At 39.1% G+C, this 19,273-nt stretch overlaps 1 protein-coding gene across 2 annotated transcripts in view; it reads left to right on the top strand.

The window, feature by feature from the left end:
* Window positions 1-19,273, top strand: part of LOC135085790 (FMRFamide receptor-like) — a 122,484-nt gene that overhangs the window by 91,559 nt on the left and 11,652 nt on the right. The window lies entirely within an intron of this gene.

Here is a 19,273-nt window from a genome sequence, read left to right as displayed (position 1 = left end):
CTCATTTCCCGCCACTTCGCACCCGCGGCCACAATGACTTCCCACTAATATTACACTCGTAAATGACAAAATTGAGAGGATGGATGGATTTTATTACGCTCTCACGAAAAACTACTCAAAGGATTTTGTTGAAACGTTACAGTAAATGTTATTATAAGACATCAGAATAACATCCCAACTAATATTATAAATGCGAAAGTAACTCTGTCTGTCTGTCTGTCTGTCTGTCTGTCTGTCTGTCTGTCTGTCTGTCTGTTACGCTTTCCCGCTTAAACCTCGCAACCGATTTTGATGAAATTTGGCATAGAGATAGTTTGAGTCCCGGGAAAGAACATAGGATAGTTTTTATCCCGGTTTTTGAAACAGGGACGCGCGCGATAAAGTTTTTCTGTGACAGACAAAATTCCACGCGGGCGAAGCCGTGGGCGGAAAGCTAGTAAGCTATAAATGTAGATAGACGGTATTATAAATACTCGCGAGCGAAGCCGCGGGAAAAAATAGTCTTCAATAACAAGTAACAACTAAATTACTAAACAAGAGATCTAATTAAATTGTTTTGAGTCAAATTAAGTGACAGTTTCCCTTACTACCGAATATAATATGTTTTTTATACAACCTACTTACGTTATTACAAGACTACTCAGATACTAGGTTCTATGTAGTTATATTTTTACAAAAAATATTATATACAAGTTAACAAAAATATTTTACCATTAACCCAACTTGTAGGAATGATCTTCAAAATTAAATAATTTGCCTTGCCTTTCTGAAAAAAGAATTAGAATGCTCCGATAATTTTCAGACTCGTTACGGGTACAACGCTTTAGTTGCTAGGGGCTCAACTTATACATCGCACGCTAGCGCTGAATGAGCCCTGAGCGTCCACGCGATTTACGGCCCTTTACACGCTTAACTGACTCATATTTTATAGTCAATAAAGAGTAACGCGCTCCATATTTTGCGCTTAAGCGGCCGTAAGTGAAATGCGCGAATCGCGTCCGGCCCGCAGTGATGTCATACAAAAGGATTAGGATAAAGGGTTAAGTCTCCAAAAAGGGCTTGCTATGATAAAAGCTGAAAGAAGCCCAAAGAGAAGATCACCCCCACCTAAGAACTATTTGAAAGAATTTATAGAAACCACGACATTTATAGAACCTTCGGGGGTTGTAAAGGTTCATTATTGCTAACAACAAAAACTTTCGCCATTCAAGCAGCTTCTTTTGTAATTTTAAAAACTTTTTTCTAAGATCTTTTTACTGTATAAAGTGTTGCCCGCGGATTCTCCCGCGTACAATTCGGTTTGTCACAAAAAATATTATTGCGCGCGTGTTCCATTTTATAACATCTATCGGGATAATTAAAAACTATCATGTGGTTCTCATTCATTCAAATTCGTTTAGCATTATTAAAACATTCATCCATCTATCCATCCACTCCCACAAACTGTCACATTATAATTTTAGTAGGATATGCTTTAGTCAGACAAGCTTCTACTTGAGTTATATCTCTGAGTAGTGAGTATTTTACTAATTTATATTTATTCAAGAGTCTGTGTACAGTTCTATGAAAACAAGCGTCCATGAATGTGGGAAACGGAACGTTGATGAGTGAGTGAAAGGTTTGAATGAACGAAAGAATGGAATGAATGGATATAAATTCAAATAATCTAAGATGGCGAGACTCTGATTTTTACTGTAAAGACGAGCGTGTGGTTTTTCAAATAAAAGACGATATTTTCCAAAATCAAGTGTTCATATTTCGTTCACAAGATCCCACAACATTTTTGGGGGCTCGTCCGGGATCTCTCAAGAATATTGGCGACGGTATTCCTTGAGCGTGAACGAAAAATACGTGAACAACTTGTGCACGACGACGACGGCCGGCACGTGGCGCGAGTCATCGCGAGATTTTCACCGTGGCTACCAAGAGGACGCTCGATTTTCTGCTGCGACGGGTATCCGGCGACTTCCTTACGATTAAAGACGACGACGACGACGACGAATGCAAGGAGGAACCTGTTTCAAGTCGGAGCAGTGAAACCGACCACGAGGACGACCACGCGCACGACAGTTACGACGATTACGACGATCACCAGACGACGATTAGTAAGCAGACGACGACGCCAAGCAAAATGAATTCAGGTGCAGTAAATCTAATGTTCGTGGAAGAAGCCATTCCGAAATTCTGTGGCACCGACAAAACCTACTCTGTCTCAAGATGGGCGCAGGAGATTGAAGACAATACCGAAATATTCGGATTGACGTCAACACAGCAGCTTCTGATTGCTAGAAGGTCGCTCACTGGCACGGCGGCAACGTGGCTACGATCAGAAAAACCCTTCAAAACCTACGATGACCTGAAAACGGCGCTAACCAGAGAATTTCCAGACACCACGAACACTAAAGAGATCCACGAATTAATGGCGAGTAGAAAGAAGAGGAAGGATGAAAAGTGCTACGATTACATGCTTGACATGAAAGCTATTGGGAAAAAAGGCAAGCTGGCCGATTATGTCGCAATCCAGTACATAATCGAAGGTATAGTAGATTCAGAGTCGAACAAAATCATGCTATACGGAGTCAAGACGTACTCAGAGCTGAAAGAGAAGCTACAGCTGTACGAAGCCTTCAAGGAGAAGTCTCGAAACAACTACGCGGCAAATAGACGTCAAGAAGAGCGAAATAGGAACGCAACACCAAGAAGAGGGCCGAGTGTACGCTGTTTCAACTGTGGCGAGTGGGATCATACATCGAGTGCGTGTCCTCATCGTTCAAAAGGACTCAAGTGTTTCCGTTGTAATTCGTACGGACATATTGCTGCGCAGTGCAATAGCAACGACGTGAACATAAGTGCAAGTGCCAAAGTTAAACGTCCGGCAGGTGGCGCTGATGACGGCGGAAACCGCAGCCATCTTCGTGACGGTCGAGAAATGTCGGCAAAGCAGTATTGCGTATCGACCAATGGCGGCGCGGGCGCGATTGTCTATGACGGAATGACAGCTACAGTGACAGATGACAGGAAGATGGCGTCCGGCACCCAAAATTGTGTCGATGTAAACAACAATTTAAAGACTCTAGTTATTCAAGGTTTAACTTTTAAAAGTTTGGTTGATAGTGGTAGTGATGTAAATTTAATAACATGTAAAGTATTTTTCACTTTAGGAATTGCGAAGTTTACCCAAGAAAATGTAATGTTTACTGGGCTCGGAAAGAAACAAGTAAGTTCTTTTGGCAAATTCACTGCACCAATTGAGGTAGACGATCATAAATTTCAATGCTTATTTCACATTATTCCCGATGACGTAATACCCTACAATGTAATTTTAGGGCAAGAGTTCTTGAGAGACGTAATAGTGGTTATGAATAAGGGGTCAATCAAGGTTTTTTCCCCAGCTGAAAGTAACTCTGACGATTGGTTAGGGCAAATATCGTGTGTTGTAGGCTACGAATCCCCATGCTATGCTTCTAACCCACAGGTCAGACAGGAAGTTGATGATTTGGTAAACAGTTATGTCCCAGTGCAATCCAAGGAGGCACCCATCGAGATGAAGATCATACTTAAGGACGACATTCCAGTTGCTCAGCGACCGAGACGATTATCTGTGATGGAGACCAAGGAAGTGGACAACCAAATAGGTGAGTGGCTCAACGATGGGATAATAAGACCTAGTTTTTCAGAATATGCTAGCCCGCTTGTTTTGGTAAAGAAGAAAGATGGTGGGGTAAGAGTTTGCGTAGATTATCGTAAAATTAACAGTAAAATTGTAAAAGATGAATTCCCTTTACCTGTGATAGAGGATCACATCGATAAGTTGGCCCACACTAAAGTATTTAGCAAAATAGATTTAAAAAACGCATTTTTTCATTTGAACATTAGTGAAGACTCAATAAAGTACACATCTTTTGTAACACCATCGGGCCAATACGAATTTTTGAAAGCTCCCTTCGGTTTATCGATATGTCCAAAATATTTCACCCGTTTTATCAATATAATCTTCAGAGACCTCATATCTAAAGGATTTCTTTTAATATTTATCGACGATTTGCTGATTTTATCTGACAGCTATCAGCAGGGATTACAGCGCTTAAGAGAAGTTTTGAAAGTTGCTAGCGAGTATGGATTGGTAATTAATTGGAAGAAATGTGAGTTACTTACCACTAAAGTCGAGTACTTAGGTCATGTGATTGAGAATGGTCAAGTCACACCAACACCTGACAAGATTAAAGCCGTAGCTAACTACCCCGAACCAAAGACGCTGAAACAATTGCATTCTTTTATAGGACTTACCTCTTATTTCAGGAAGTACATCGAGAACTTCGCATTAATTGCTGCACCACTGACGACGTTACTCCGGAAAGACCAACATTTTGAATTTACTGAAAAGGAAAGAGAAGCATTTCATATCCTGAAACAAAAGTTGTGTGAGAAGCCAGTACTGAAGATCTACAACCCAGAAGCACCAACAGAACTGCATACAGATGCATCAATGCATGCATATGCAGCCATACTAATGCAACTATGCCCAGACGACGGAAAGATGCATCCAGTTTATTATTCCAGCTGCAAGACTACTGACAGTGAGAAGAAGTACACCAGTTACGAGTTGGAAGCATTGGCAGTTGTTCAAGGAGTGAAGAAGTTCCGCAAATACTTGCTTGGGATTCCCTTCAAGATTGTCACCGACTGTGCTGCTTTTGAGATGACCCTAAAGAAGAAAGATCTGGTCACTAGAGTCGCACGCTGGGTACTGCTGCTACAAGAGTATGATTACACAGTGGAGCACCGACCTGGAACTAAAATGAGGCATGTGGACGCATTGAGTAGAGTGCAGTACTTCACAGGAATGATAACAAGACAACTACACGAGCGAATCAAGAGAGCACAAGAAAATGATGAAGGGCTGAAGGCCATCATTGAAGTATCGAAGAAGGAACCTTACTTAGACTATTTTATAGAGAATGACTTACTCTATAAAACACAACAAAAGCTGCTAGTTATACCAAAAGATATGGAAACTGAAATTATCAGCAAAGCACATAGTATTGGACATTTTGGCAAAAGAAAGATGATTGATTACATAAGCAAAGACTACTACATAAAAGACTTGACAAAAAAGATAGAAGACTTTATTTTAACTTGCATACCATGCATTTTAGCTACGAAGAAGGAAGGTAAACAAGAAGGTTTCCTTAATCCTATCCACAAAGAAGGTATACCATTGTCTACATTGCACATAGATCACATAGGACCGTTCACTGAAACAAAGAAGCAGTACAACTACATTTTGACAGTCATCGACGCTTTCACGAAGTTTGTATGGATCTATCCTGTAAAAAGTACGACAACAAAAGAAACTTTAGACAAGCTCAAGATTCACCAGCAATGTTTTGGCAACCCCTCGAGAATTATAAGCGACAGAGGTACCGCCTTTACGAGCAATGACTTCAAGGATTACTGTGACGCAGAGAACATTCAACATGTGACCATCACAACAGGAGTTCCACGAGGAAATGGGCAAGTAGAGAGGGTACATCGAGTAATTGTGTCTGTACTTACCAAACTGTGCATTGAAGAGCCAGGGCATTGGTACAAGCATGTTAGTAAGTTGCAAAGAGCATTGAACTGTACTTACCAGAGAAGTATTTCCACCACCCCATTTGAACTGATGATTGGCACGAAAATGAAGATGAAAGAAGATGCACAGATAATAGAATTGTTGGAAAAAGAAAATCATGAAGAATTTATCAAGCAAAGAGAAGACTTAAGAGATGCTGCGAAGATACAAATTTTGAAAATTCAGGAAGAAAATATGCGAAGCTACAATAGAAAGAGGAAGCAGAGCAAGAAGTATCAGGTAGGAGACCTAGTTGCTATTAAGAGAACCCAGTTTGGTACGCATTCTAAATTAAAGTCCAAGTTTTTAGGACCTTACAAGGTGGTAAGTATCAAGGGTAGGGATCGTTATGATGTCTCAAAGTTGCATAGCATGGTGGAGGGTCCCCACAAGACTTCTAGTTCAGCAGACTTTATGAAACCGTGGCCAGAACCTTGATTGATTCTTTTTTTCATATTCGCAGGTATCTTTTTGATTTAACTTAACTTAAACAAGACTTAAAATTATTTTGTTACACTAAAGCGTTATTTATATATTTCTCCATAACAACAGTGGTAAGAGTAAAATATCTATGTTTGTATAATTTAATAAAATAGCATAATGATGTGTCAAGTGATACTTATCTTGTAACATTTCTACATTTGATAAAATGTTGTTGTTTAGTATTGTATACTGAATTAAAGTCGTTTTCGATTTGAAAGATGGTAATTTACCAAAGTTATTGTATGAACTTACTAATTTTAGTTAATCAAAGTATAATGTAACAGTGCGCAGTAGTAGCACTTGAAAGTAAAGTTTAGTACAATAAGTGTTTAATATTGTATAATTGCATTATAGCTTCATAAGCATTCTGTAATGTAATTGTTTTAAGTGTGAAAGACGATGATGAATGACCTGGTATGACTGAGGACAGTCAGCGAGCAGGATGGCCGAATGTGGGAAACGGAACGTTGATGAGTGAGTGAAAGGTTTGAATGAACGAAAGAATGGAATGAATGGATATAAATTCAAATAATCTAAGATGGCGAGACTCTGATTTTTACTGTAAAGACGAGCGAGTGGTTTTTCAAATAAAAGACGATATTTTCCAAAATCAAGTGTTCATATTTCGTTCACAAGATCCCACATGAATATGTGATGCACACACTAGAGATGACGTAGACATGAATGAGTAAGCCAAGCTACTTCGTACCTACATTGCACAGTGAGGTCGAAGCTTGTTTCAGAAGTCATTATTTACGAATATTTTGGTTAGTTTTTCTTCGAGCGAAGATTCATTGGCATAAGCCGTAATTCACGGTCCGTCGGAGTGTTTCGGGTGAGTGATGGAGCCTCCACTGGACGCCGTCCAGGCTGCTTGCCTGTGCGGAGGTGAGATCCTATGGTTTGAATCCATTTTGCAGACCAGTGTACCTAATACCTCTCTCTACTTACCTACATAATTACTAGTACTCCTTTGCGCCGCGCAGTCGGGTAAAAAACCGGTCAAGTACAAGTCGGATACGCGCACCGAGGATTCCGTACAAACTCGTAAGAATATAAATATTGTCTCCATTCATCGACAGAGTTTGTGATCCCATTTTTTTGCCAATGTACCTATACAAACTAAGGGTCAAATGCAATGAGTCGTCTGCTCACGTTTATTAGCAAACGAGTACAGATCGATCGACGTATTTATTAGATTTCAACCCCCGAATCAGTACAACTATGTTAGACTACACTAATATGATTTTACGCCATCCCTAGAATAGCTGGAATTCCTGGGTAATAGTTTTTCCGATAAGAGAACCCGCGTCCTCGTATTTAGGTAGAAATTCGATCACACTCCACTAAATCCCTATAGAATTCGAGGCGGGACGAGAAATTATATTTGAACTGATCCGGTTAATATATTCCGAACTGCTTACGAGTGCCGCCGCGCCTCGAGCGGCCCGCGCCACGCGACGATATTGCGATGTAGCACTTTTGTTTGGAATTATGCAATATGAATAAGGTTGTTATTGATAATAATGATCAAATTATCACACTCGAAAATCATTTAAAATTCTTTCTCTCTGTTTTAAGCCTTTCTAATTTATTCTATTTGTTCTAAATATAAAATAATAACGAACTTATTAAATATTAGATTATGTATTAAGAATATTAAATTACTTAGCTTAAGATTTTCGCTTAGTGACGCCGGCACAAGTAGGTACTCAACCACACTACCCGCACCCACCGACTATCATATCTAATTATGGATTACCGCAAAGTAACGCCTGATCTTGTTAATTATATCTCATCAAATAATAATAAGTTATTTTAAGAAAATATCAATTTACAAACACTAATAAAACTACCTACCTCTAATAAGTACGAGTAGGTAAAAGTTTGTACTTTACCAATATCCAGTAAAAAACAAAGAAAATGTATGTTCTTATAGTTCATGCATGCCAAACTGGCGCCCTCCCACAACTATTATTCGCGACCTTTCAGTCAGGGAAGGGACCACCTACGCGGGCGTGGTCTTTGCTAACTCTACAAAACAGAGTATTGACACATTTTACTCTCAGTACAAACCACATGAATTTGAACCGTTTTTACTTTGTATGTCATTTTAGTGGCAAAAAATTGGCAGTGGTATAACTGTGTCAATATTGATTTCACGCTGAAAACGGGATGAATAATCTAAAAAGTATATATCGTGCATTACAAGAAATGTAGCACTACTGTAGAACTCTATAGCCGTTAACAAAAACTACAAGAAATATTGTATCTAACAGAAAAGAAATGAACAGTTAAGACATTTTTCATCGTATGCCTATGAGGCGGTAACGAAACGACCAAGTCACATATTTTGAGTAAGGTGTAGAGTTTGTGAATTTACCTAGGCCTTGTGGATTTAGGGCGTCTAGAGTTAGAAGCTTGACTCTACATGAGATTTAATAACTACTTGACAGTGCGGTGCGAGTCTAAATATTATGGTGTCGTCTTAGCAAAAGATTATATGAAAAACCATAGTTCTCCTTCCTCGTTGTGAAAAAAATATGTTTACTTTACCAGAGCATGCCGTTAAGTTGTTTCAAATCACAAAAATCTTTAGTTATATTGAATCAACTTTGTTTCTGTTATTTATTTTAGATAGGTACTGGTAGTAGGTACATAAACTCCGTAACTTCAAATATTACATAGCTCCCACAACTTTTTTGGGATATATAAAATACCGTCAAAGGCCCAAATCCAATTTAATTCGGATCGAGGATACTTTCGCTGTAGTATGAGTGGACATCGAGATGTAATCGTATTCAGTTTGGAAAGTTGTATGTATTAGAATTTGCATTTGTCGAGCGTGAATTAGTGTGGTTACTTGGATTTTGCATATGGTAATGCTGGTCCAGCGTGACGTCACCCGCGCCCGCGGCCGCAGCTCAACGACATGCTAATGAAGACTCCTCCAGCGCGCCCGCAGCGCCTCCGACGCGGTCTTCGTGCACTTCACGACCACGGCGACAAGCTTTTGCAATAGTGGGATTCGATCTGCATAATGCTTTGAGTTAATACAATGGTCCAATCGAAGCTGGAATTAATTTAACTGTAATAAAAATCATTCAAAGTAAATGCCGTACGGTTCTAAAATATTAAGTATCATGTATATTATGATTAGCCACAGACAGAGTTACCCATTCGTTCGTTAAAAATACATGACAATAATATTAAGGAAAAATCCATAGGTACAAGCTATATTGCCCCCTTAGTGGTTGTCATGTTCAGATTACATTGCATCGGTCCGATCGTGTAATATTCGCTTTGTAAGTGTACACTCGCTGTCGTCGGGACTGAGGCCGCGACGCCGAATGGGAAATAAGGGGTTGAATCTACTTATGATGATAATAATACTCGTATAAGGGATGCGTGAATCTTGGAAACTTTCTTATTGCCTTCTGCATACTGTAGATTTGCTTCCTTTTACCTAGGCTTTAACTTTGCGACAATCCATGCAGTTGTTCGGTTATTTAAGTATAAAAAGTGTTAAGAGCTTTTCCACGAACAACGAGAATAGTGCTTTTTGCTTTTTTGATAATGAAACATGTCTTATTATCACTCTATTTACCATCTGAAAAGTCAAATAATAAGAGATCAATGTCTACACTAAAGTCTGTTTTTCTTTGCTTGTCTCTTATATTTAAGATTTAGAGCTCAGTTCAGCGTCGCGTCGGTACAGTTGCCTCTGTGATCTAGTGGTAAGACCACCTGATTCAGACGCACAGGTCCCAAGTTCGATTTCCGGGTTTCCCAGTGGGAGGCAGATTTTTCTGATCGGTTTGGCTAGTGGTATGGCTTGTTCTAATTCTACCTGGCTAGCTACCATGATTTTACCTAAGTCTCTAATGTTAACAGCATTGCTGTGGTACGGCAGTTGGAGGTAAGATAGCCAGTTCCTTTGTGGTTGAGGATTTCGGGTGTAGCTCGCTTCCACCTTCGATTTGATCACTTTCCATCAGGTGAGATGCAGGCCAAGAGGCTTCACGTTGTGCATAAAAAAATCCCCATTCGAGCTAAATAGGTAGGTACGAGTATATGTAGCTCTTAATAAAGCTAGGTGTTGAGCTACCTGCATTGCAAACCGTATGACAGAGAGACAAGTGTGGGTGTTCCTGACGCACATTAATTACTAGGCGCGTCATTTTTCACGAGCATTGTGCCGGGAGACGGACGCTCGGCCGCCGGTCGTCGCCCATTATTCGCACGACTCGTCCACAATTTCACGCAATAATCGCTGCAATATTTGAAACGATTTACAGAGAGTGAATTGGTTGGTTAGAATTTATGAGTAAAGCAATCTACAATTGAAATGCACATTTTTCATTTATTTATTTTATTTAAAATTAGCACAATTATCTCTAAAAAGCAAACGTTTTCTTAATTGCTTGTTATTAGGTATACGAGCATGACACGAGAACTAATTGACTGACTTTTCTGCAACACGTATCACAATGCTATAATATGTATTACAGTAACTAAATAAATCATCACTAACCAATACCATTTAAATATAATGTCTCAAACTTATTACGTTTCAATTATAATTAAAAATGTCTCAGACGAAATATGGTCAAAATTTCAACACTTCCACCATTGATCGCAAGTCCATTTGGTATAGACGGAATACTCGTAGAATGAAGGTCCAAATGGATTTTCATTAATGAAATCTCTCAGATGAATACAAACAGAGGTAACTTGTTCAGGAATACAATTTAGCGCTGAACAGTTTCCTTCCACATACACTAATTTGGCGGGACCTGACTCCGCAGCCAGCGACGAGGCGCGGCGCCGCGAGGCCTCGTAAAAGTTCCGGAATGGGAAAAACGAACCATAAAACTCTGTATTCGATCTCTGGAATTCGAGAAGTAAAACGGGTTAGTACACGTCGCGAGATTTCAAGGAAAGGTTTGCAAAAACAGAGGCCCATGTCGGGGCTTGCGTGTGAGAGATCCATTTGAATATGCACTGAAGGAAGAGTAACGACTTAAATGATTAAGCTATTGGATTTATAAAATCTAGGTACCTACATATTACCAATATTACTGTTAATCTTGCTATGGAAGAGCGGTGCTTCCTATCATAAGCAACATCTGTTGCTTAACAGGAAGCGCCAACAACTTTTAACTGAACTAGGCTAAGGCTGAGTTGCACCATCTTACTATAACTTTAATACACGTTAAAAATCTGTCGGACTCCATACAAAAAACGTCGGTTACTGTTATAGTTACTGTTAGTAAGATCCCACCAAAAACATTCTGTAAAAAACTAGCCAAGTCTCGATGGAGCTGCTTGTTTATCTCTAAAAAGTAATGAAATCTAGACAAAGTCGTGCCAAGTCTATGGTTCCTTACTGCAATTTCTTTATTATTATAGTTAGTGTTGTGTGACTTGGCCGTTGAAGGGTACAAAACCAGGTGCTCCATGACACCATTGCACCAATCTGTCGCCAGAACCGCTACCCATTGACGATGGAAAATTGCCACTTGGAAAACGTTGACAATAACCAGTCAAGTAGGCTTGATAAAGCTGCGTATTTCAATAATACTTATGTATGATTATCTTATAAAGATTGTTCAACGGCCAAGTCACAAAACATTAACTATAATAATAAAGAAATTGCAGTAAGGAACCATAGACTTGGCACGACTTTGTCTAGATTTCATTACTTTTTAGAGATAAACAAGCAGCTCCATCGAGACTTGGCTAGTTTTTTACAGAATGTTTTTGGTGGGATTTCACTTCTTTTTGTAGAAAGTGGCATAATTATTTGACGTCGTCGTCTTTTCTTTTATAATTATCGACATTTTTTTTACGATATTAAACACAAATAAACTCAACGACCTTTAAAATGGACAACAAAGCAGAAGTTGTTTTAATAACTTAACCTTAGCCAACCTCACCATAATTATAATAAACGAAATCAACGAAATTCAAATATTTACACAACATTCAACTTAATCGACGGGGGGATCTAGAAAGTAAAAAAATCTGGACACCGCGGTGCAGAAAAATGACGCTCAAATTGCTAGCGCCATCTAGCGGTGAGCGGTATAGGCGAACACCACGGTGCCGGTGTGGCGCTAGTAGTATTGATTATGAATGTGGTGTTACTCCAGATCTTCGATTTTCCCAGTTTTTATAGTTTTCCCTTTATGTAGTCATTAAACCCTAACTCTGTACCAAATTTCAGCTCTCTGAGCTTATGGGAAGTACTAGTTCTATTTTGATGATCATCAGTGAGTGAGTGAGTGTCATAAATGCGAAACTTTGCTTTCGCTTAACTTTGAAACTAAACGACCTACAGACTTGAAATTTTGGATTTTAAATATGTGATTATAGCTTACTAGATAACGAAAATTTCAGCGTTCTGGTCTTATCCAGAGGTTCTCAAATAGAGGCCTGAAAATGCGGCGAAATGGTTCCAGTAAAGGATGGTACGGCAGTGTTTGCTTCGCGCTCGACTTGGCGGGGGCACTGCCGTGCCCCCAGATAGAGCAACTCAGGCTAAGTTAATGAAATTAACGAATCTGAATTTGAATAATACAAACCAATAGTAATACCTACTTAGATCAAATAGACATGAACAGAAAATATTTTCTTTAAAAACTAAACTAAGAGAAAACAGACGATCACAACAACACCACGATCCGTTCGTTAATTATTCTGTAACAGACCAAAATTCACGCCAGCGACGTTGCAGGCAAAAGCTGTTACCTATTACATAGCTAGAAATTCTAATTAACCAATTAACATGAAGCTGCCACACGGAACAATAACATGGTATTCGCGATATCATAGAGGTTCCTCCACAAACGCTTCATGTTACGTGCACTGTGCATAACACAACCGGCAGTCGCGCGTGCTGCGAGCGCGAGCGCGAGCGGCGAGTCAAAGGGCCGTCATTACGCGCGCCCTGCTCTCATTAGCTAAAAGGCTGGCGCGCGGCCTCCATGCACAGCAGCGACTTGCCAAATGCTCGCAGCCTACCCTGCGACTCGTTAGTCAATGGAATAGTCCTCTGAGCTGAATGCTAATGCAAAAAATATATTAGTCGTATTTCAGCTGCTGAGATACTAAAAATGAGAGCCAAAATAAAACAAAAGTAACTACATTACTGCCTTTGCCTATTTTCTATTATTATTTATTTTTCCCCGAACTCTATTCGATTGAGCGGTAATTCTATATAAACAGACGTGGCTTTGACCTATAGCGTGCGGTTTGGTTATTTATTAGTTTGTGAAGGGTCGAACGGAGTGAAATTGTATTACAGTTACAATAACCAAAAGATCAACATGTTTGCTTTCATTGATTGTAATTTGCCAGAGGAGGTAACGTGACAAGGAAACGGAGGGTAGGTCGCCTGATGATGCCGCTTTGTTTCCGCGTTTATCTTCTTAACTTTCGACAAAATGAAGATTTCTACAACTTAAGCTAGTTGCAATATTGCTACCATACTCGTACTAGCAAACCATTACAATATACATATAGGTATTTTAGATGGTAGAAATATTTTATGTACCTACCTAACCTAGGTTATAAAACTTACATTAGTTATTGCTATTCTACCTACTACTAAGCAAACTAAGAGGCATTGCTCAAGTCCACTTTTCAATTGTCAGCAAGTCAGGCCTTTAAGTAATAAGTTTTTGATTGTATAAGAACAAAGATGTATGTATTGAAGCAAGAAATTCAAATGTTTTGTCAACTGTTGTTTAAAGCTTTCAGGAGTTTCCGAATTAAATCGAACAAGTTTACCGAGCAGCCTTTTTATGTCAATTTCCAAGTTGGGGAACCCTAGTGTTGATAATGTCCATTAGGAGTTAAATTAAAAAGATTTTTCTAAAATAGAGAAACACCGGTCTCAAGTAAAAAAAAAGTTTATACAGGAAAGGACTACCTGTCAAGAAGACGCTAAAGTAGGTACTGATTTATATGCCCTCTAATAAAAGCGGTTATTTGTACGTAATGGTTTCTATTTCGGTTAAATGTGTTGCGCGTTGTTTCGCCGAATCTTCATCAGTAATCTCGTAACCGCTCGTTACGACTTATCTGCAGCAGCTGATGCCGGAGCCGCGACCACACTATAAATAACGTCTCCTCGTATCAGAGGCCGCTGCAGCCTTCCGGGGAGCCACTTGGAATTAATGGCACCAAACTTTTCTGGTTAGCTTCATGATTAAATACCAAATTATGCAAGAAATAGTGCGAGCTTCGGTCATAAGTAAAGTGCCCTGGTAATATTTTTTTCACCAAAGGATGATACATACTCGTAGGCGTGATTTAAAATATTTTTCAAATCAAATCAAATCAAATCAAATCAAATTTCTTTATTTGCGTAATTCCAGGTACATAAGTGGTCTTACATAGATTTGGTAGGTTTCACTGAAATTTGCTCAAACTAGGAAGCGTGCAAATATTAAAAAGAGTAGTAGACTTTATATCGAAAATAATACTAACATGTCATATTACATTAATTGAAATTTATTTTGTCGGAAATGCTAATGAGTATACAGGGTGTTAGGTAAATGGGTATATGAGCCAACACTAGCCCATGTTAACATGGGCATATAAATGGTATGGTGAAGTCAGAAATTTGATATCATCATTTTAATATTTTTAATTTTCATACAAAATAAATTTTATAAAATCCGATTTGTATGAAAAAAAAAATTAACATATCAATTTTCTGACTTCTGATCTTTAACGCACTTTTTTGAAAACAAATTCTAAATACGGCTTTAAGAACTTGTGCATCTGAGTTTAAAATTATACATAGATATGCCCCATAGCCCATAGGGTATGGTTTACTATACTGGTCATCACAAAAATCGGCCTACCTACGTTTTACAGGAAAACTCGTTTCTACTGACACAATCATGGTGCCCCAACAATATTGGTGTTATTTGAAAGCCCAATAAATATCCTTAAAGAAAAACACATTTAATTTCTTAATAAACTATTAACATAAACGCGATATACAATAAATGTGACTTAAAAAAAGACCTTACTTTGGGCTCACCTCTGGGATCAATTAGACCAATTTTTATGGTTATAAAACCAAATAATGATCTTTCGTGTCCTCTTTAACAGATGGATAGCAATTAATCCCAACTTAACAGTTTAAAAACCATAAGTTGGCTCAAGCGTAACTACCTATTTTATGAAGAAGTGACTCTGGATTCTTCTACAGACACATTTTTGGGGTAAAAACCTTTCCTTTAATGAAATGAAGTTTAGAACTAGGCTTTTAAATGGTGCCAATATTGGTGGGAAGTGGGGATATATAGGTACGTTTGAAAGTGCTTGTCGCGGGAGGGTCGCTTGTCGATTTTTGTGATGACCAGTGTAGTTTTGAAATACTAATAGATTGTTCAATGGAATAAATGAATGAATGAATTCTGTTACCGTATATTCTTTTAACTGTATATGCGAGTGTCGTATTCGTTTTTACATCGAGTTGACGTTTCTTCGCATTAGTCGATGCATTCCAGAGCACCTCTTTACTTCTCGTCTTTCTTTCCTCCCATTGTTCTATACCATAAAACATAATAAAAGTAACATTCAGATATTAGGTTGAAAAATATCGGAATAGAGTGATTCCCAGTGCGCTAATAAAACTGTATTGCTTATGCAAACGGTCCTCGGCGGGCTCGGGCAATATCCGTGCTGTTGAACCGCGTGCGTGCGTGCGGCGCGGCGCGGCGGCGTCACGGCGGAGACGACAAATCTCCCGTTGATTTAATATCTTACGAGTCAAAGAATTTCATTTTCCAGGAATCGCAGCATTTGCTTATTGTTAAAGTGAATGAACCGCTCCATTGGATGCAAATCCTTACTTTTATTATTCCCTCGATCACGACTTCTGTCTTAGTTTAGTACTGAGTTACATAAATTATATAAAAAAACTTTGTGTCGTTAATATGTACGAGTATAAATCATTTGACGTCAGACGCCTCCTGACAGCCTAATTCCCGCGCGCGTGACGTTATTAAAGGTTAGATGAATTCTCCATGTTGAAAACTATCTAAAACATACTTTGGTATGCATCAGGTCGATTGAATACCTACTGTTGTCAACCGTCGCAATCTGAGTGGACTGCGCGATCGCCGGTGAAGCAATTACGCGCTGAATGTGACAGCATGATTGGTGGCCGCCCGGCCGCCCGTCTGCACCGCGCGGGACGACTCCAGCAATATCTAATAATCATTACCACTCTGTCGCGCGTATTCACAAACATTACTATGAAGTCTCATAGTAAGCGTGGACGCACAGGGTGATACACGAACCAATCACAGAGTGTGTGACACCTGATGCCAAGCAGGGTTACACAGCAACATAAAACTAGGCAGCTAATTCTATGTACTCCGATAATTAATCATTACAGAGCTCATAACGAGCGGTTTGCGCCGAAAACCGTGATGTAGAGTTTTTTGTTTTATTAAAAAATGTGTTGTTCTACATAAAATATAATGGACATTCTTTCTCATAACTTTAATTGTGATTTAAATAAATAGTTTTTTTTTCTATCAAAGACCAAAAATCACCCGAGCAAAATTTTAAGACCAAAGCTAATATAGTATTTAAAATAATATTTTTATTATAATTAATATTAAAAAATACGATTTAGTGCTGAAAATGTCAGCTGCAGCAAAATGTTAGTCATACTCAAGAACAATGTTGCAAAATGCTTCATTTTTCTGCGTAATTTTAACTCGCATCACAATCCTCAACCTCAGTCGGGTTATAAGGAAGAGTTTCTGTAATAAATCGAGTTATGACAGTTTTAACGTTCTCTTTAGGATTCCAATATGCCAAAGGTTATGAGGCATAAAAGATATAGCGCCACTACGCATTTAATATAAGGAACATTTCGATGCGATTCGGAGAGCAGTCAGCTGCATTACTTTGTCACCTCACCGCGTCCCCATGCACTACAAATAATATACGAAGTTAAAAAAATATTTTTAATTTAATATTTCATAACAATGTTATTTTAAGATTAGCACCGGCAAACAGTAAGTGCGCATAGTAATAACGCCGTGTATAATCACGCAGAGTAACGGCGCCGTAACCGGAGCTATCTCAATGGAGGTAGCGTGATACGTGCGGGGCGTGTAATGGCGCGGCCTCGTCGCCACGGGCACACCTCGAAAACAACAGTCAATGAGCCTAGTTGCTAGCAAATAACGCAAACACGTGGGAATTTTAACTACATTAGTAGGTATTTTGTTCTTAAATGGTTACAATCACCTACACCTATGCATTCAAAAATCAAAATATTGTTATGCCTACTTGACAACATTTATGCATCTTACAGTATTGTGATTCCTGGAACGAAGTTGCGAGTACTCAAACAACTTAAATGAAGTCGCTGAAGTTTTTCTTATCTCTCGTTCACACAACTTCTTTCAATCAACCTGAAGGTAGTACGAGTATTTAATACTCTACCTCTTTTCAAGAATTAGAACTAGCTTACATTTTTCTAACGTAAGTAAAACACTCAACAGTGAACATTAATGTATGCTGTTGTTAATACTTAGGTACTTGTGTTTTACATTAAATCAGTGAAATTTTCTAGAAGTAATAGTTAATGAGTACAGAACCCACATGTTAATATACACAATGAATAACCGCTAATAATAGCAGACCAACAGTTTAAGTGTTTTTCCTTATTACGAGTTTACTTGTCAAGGACGCAGACCTAAACCTTGCTCTATTTCAGACTTCTCCAGTCAAGCGCCCATAGACAAAAGGTTAGATGTAAATCGCATCTGCTCGGAGCTCAGCGCGGCCGGCCGCAAACAATAATCGGCTCAACGTAGCTTAATTACTAATAACCGATCGGCAACTGCCCGCGACGCCCTGTGCGCCCGCCCGCGACATTGCGGCCGTCCGCCCGCGACACTGCGCCCGCCCGCCCGCGACACTGAGGCCGGGCCTACAGCCTTCAATTTGTGCGCGGCACAAAATGATTGCATTGAATTGCATGTCAGTAATTGAATAGAATATGTTGGAATTTCCAAATTTAATCGGCGAAAAAGGCAAGAAAGTTCAGTTACTTTCATATCCATGAACAAAATAAAACAAAACAAAATAAAATAAATAAAATTAAATTAAACTTTTGATGAATAGATTAAGATGAAAGTTTTTAAAATCGTTAAAGTGTGGAAGTACTCGGACGTTTACAGATATTAACTCAGAGTTAATGACACCGACGGAGTGCAAATTGTGGGTCGCCTTGTAGAATGGTAATTATATGGTCGTAACGGCACTGCGCCGGCTTAGCATTCACTAGTAAGTGAAAGCGAAATATTCAACTGATAAATACATAATATTTGGCTTTATTTATTTAGTTAATTTACTTTACTTTATTAACCCTTCTTTGCGTCGAGCAGTCAGGTAAAAATTTTGAGCCTCGATTCTTCTGTCTTTACTCACATAATATTTTTATATAAATAATAAACAAGCACACGACGTACGTTATTTACTGCTTTCGCCTAATTACAAAAGTTAGCAGCTGTCTCGCGGTGACCGCGGCAGCTGGCTGGCGTCTGCCGGAGAACTTTTAATGAAGAAAGAATGGCGCCCTTTATTCACACCCGCTTCCTTCTAGAATCTAATCGAGTAACGAGTACTCGATTAGTGGCCGATGTGGCGCCAGAAACTTTCCATCGAGTCGGCAGATCATCGCCGCGACAGCCCGACTGCCCACCCACGCCGTGATCGGACACCTCATGCGAACACGGCATCCATCATAATATGTTGACAAGTTCTACATTAGGTATAATTTAACTTTATCAACTAAAATTGATGAGGTGATTGCTGTTCCGTTTGCAAGCAAAATTTTGACTACTACTTTATCAATATTATAATAATTACTTCAAAATATTTATTAGGAACAATATGAATAATTACAAAAACATAGTCGATATTTTATAAGAATAAATCATTGCAATTTTCAAATGAAGCCCGCGTTGCAAATACCTAGGTGGAACGATGAGAATGTCCAGTGCCTGTGCAGCGAGCAGCGTGCAGCGCCGGCGCGCGGGAATCACGGCGACTGCGTCATTAAGTGCATACCCGCTCGCCGCCGCAGCCCGACAACAACCGCCCGTTTGTATTGAGCATACACGATGC

The sequence above is a fragment of the Ostrinia nubilalis genome, chromosome 2 (assembly GCF_963855985.1).
Source record: "Ostrinia nubilalis chromosome 2, ilOstNubi1.1, whole genome shotgun sequence".
Taxonomy (NCBI): Eukaryota; Metazoa; Arthropoda; class Insecta; order Lepidoptera; family Crambidae; genus Ostrinia; species Ostrinia nubilalis.
Note: the sequence above shows the minus strand (reverse complement) of the source record. Positions and strands in the feature narration are given on the sequence as shown.